Source organism: Oratosquilla oratoria, chromosome 39 (genome assembly GCF_046742065.1).
Source record: "Oratosquilla oratoria isolate Oo_2021 chromosome 39, ASM4674206v1, whole genome shotgun sequence".
In the NCBI taxonomy this organism is placed as follows: Eukaryota; Metazoa; Arthropoda; class Malacostraca; order Stomatopoda; family Squillidae; genus Oratosquilla; species Oratosquilla oratoria.
This window is the reverse complement of record NC_134815.1, coordinates 34,144,268-34,146,767: the sequence shown is the minus strand read 5'-3', so window position 1 is coordinate 34,146,767 and position 2,500 is coordinate 34,144,268. Positions and strand designations below refer to the sequence as shown.

Genomic DNA, 2,500 nt, shown 5'->3' with positions numbered 1-2,500 from the left:
CAATACAATCAGGAATCGAGCTGAGGCCATATGGCGACTAGGGCACCACGGTCATAGTGGCTGACACGCGTTGGTTGGGTCAGACTTCGAATGGCACAGTGTCAGGCACAGACTGGCACGGGGTCAAGCGCCGACTGGCACGGGGTCAGGCACAGACTGGTACGGGGTCAGGCACAGACTGGCACGGGGTCAGGCACAGACTGGCACGGGGTCAGGCACAGACTGGCACGGGGTCAGGCACAGACTGGCACGGGTTCAGGCGCCGACTGGCACGGGGTCAGGCACAGACTGGCACGTGGTCAGGCACAGACTGGCACGGGGTCAGGCACAGACTGGCACGGGGTCAGGCACAGACTGGCACGGGGTCAGGCACAGACTGGCACGGGGTCAGGCACAGACTGGCACGGGGTCAGGCACAGACTGGCACGGGGTCAGGCACAGACTGGCACGGGGTCAGGCACAGACTGGCACGGGCTCAAGCACAGACTGGCACGGGCTCAAGCACAGACTGGCACGGGCTCAAGCGCAGACTGACAGACTGAACTTTCAACGAATGAAGACTAGAAACTTCTGAAATAGTGGCAAGAGAACCGGTTTTATTCTTGACAGGCAACAAGTCCGATGACTTCGCACAGGCAAACTAGGTAACTTTAGGCGGAGAGAGAAGAATGGGCTTAACATGGACTGTGACAGCCCAGACCAGCCAACTCCAGTGGGACGCCGCTAAACTAAGATGTGGTCCGAGTCCACGGCGACATACGGACCGACCGACAATCCGACCGTTCGACCGAAAAGTCGCACCATGCTGAAGCAACAGTAGCAGCTGGAGCAGTTATTGGCAAGGAGACAAAAGGTGCCCAAGGAAGAGGAAGGGAGGGTGGGTGGTGGTGGGGGGGGAGGTGGTCTCTGCAGAGTGCCAGGGGCACTGGGGGTCTCTGCAGTACTTGGTCAACTTTTGCTCGTGGCACCGTGGCCTTCTTGATCCCGCGTGGCACTGTCCAGAGTGCCATAGAGTGCCGCCGTGTACTAAGTTCGTAGTGTTGTGTTTGTGTGTCGATGATCAATGCGGACAACGGAGGGAGAAAATGGTTGATATGAAATGTGACAGTACAATGGTATTAGAACACAGTTTACGAACCAATCTACAAGAAACCTGTTGTCCGAAACGGCGGTGTGGTAAAAGCATCTGTGGAGTGTAGTGTTTACTGGTCTCCGAGGAAAAATGTTCAGTGTATATATATATATTTGTTTACATACATATTTCTGTGAGCTACAAGTCTAAAAGGGACTAAGATGAGAGTGTCCACAGAGGACTGGTCCGGGGGGGGGGGGATGATAACCTGCTTGAAGACGGGTCTCTAACCAAGAGGTTCCTCTCAAACAGACTAAAATCGAATGTCCTTAGACAGAGCGAAATTCCTGAATGTCTCAAGTTCAATATATAACAATCGAACCCTTGCGCACAGTGGCGTTCTTAGCATATTTTGTTCAGACAAGTGCCAGCTGGATAAACAGGATTTTTTATTTTTGTTTTATTTTTCAAGTGTAGTAAAGGAACTAATGGATGATTATATATTGTTCATTTAAAGTTTCGTTTATGTGTGTGTATATATATATATATATATATATATATATATATATATATATATATATATATATATATATATTTATATGCTTGCACACACACACACACACACACACACACACACACACACACACACACACACACACACACACTTATAAAGTACCAAGTCAAATGAGAAAGTATTAGGTGGGGAAGGATAAACGAAGATGATTGTAAGTTTAATTATCCTAACATTGCTACCACCATGGTAGAACAGGTGACCGTCTTAAAGCTTTATCAGCTTGTCTTCCTTTTGACTTCACTCAGTCCCACGATGTCCCACTAGATGTTCTCCAGTTCTTCCATCAAACTCTTCAGCCTGTACTTTTCCGATAGGGTCCTCTCGCTGTAGGAATAGATATTAATGTATTTAATGTTGTCTAATGGCCAAGACTTAGATCTGCTTGTACAGTGCTTATTCACAGTCGGTGGTACACTCCCCGAAAGTACACAAGGCAATGCGATTGGATCTTTAATTAAGAGACGATGATTTAAAAGAAGCGCCCAATTTTACATTGTGCACTTCATGGTTGGTGCAAGAGGCTATGGTAATAATCTAGCCCCCCTGCCAACAGTTTCCGGCGAGATGTATCTTTGGTATCACCTTATTAAGTATATTTGGTACAACTTTGTATATCAAAAGGGTACCCAGTGGTCCACGCCGTCATTATGAAGGTACCCCATATAGCTATACGGAATTTCCATGTTCACCGTTATGGACATACCCGTTAGCAGTGGGCACTGCGACTGTGTGCGCGAGCTGCACTTTGTCTCATCTTTCGTACAAAACCTTTTCTAAATGGGTGACCCTGTAAAGAGTGTCATCACGTTAGCTCTCGGGTAGAATGTATTTGTGAGTAGATGATATGTTTTAAC

At 47.8% G+C, this 2,500-nt stretch overlaps 1 protein-coding gene across 2 annotated transcripts in view; it reads left to right on the top strand.

The window, feature by feature from the left end:
* Window positions 1-2,500, top strand: part of LOC143020351 (CD63 antigen-like) — a 479,742-nt gene that overhangs the window by 392,079 nt on the left and 85,163 nt on the right. The window contains exon 1 of one of the 2 annotated variants that reach the window (XM_076176710.1): window positions 907-1,030. The exons of the other annotated variant lie outside the window; for it this stretch is intronic. The gene's annotated coding sequence lies outside the window, so the exon portion shown is untranslated. Of the gene's footprint in view, window positions 1-906; window positions 1,031-2,500 lie in introns of those variants that run through there. 2 annotated transcript variants of the gene reach the window in all.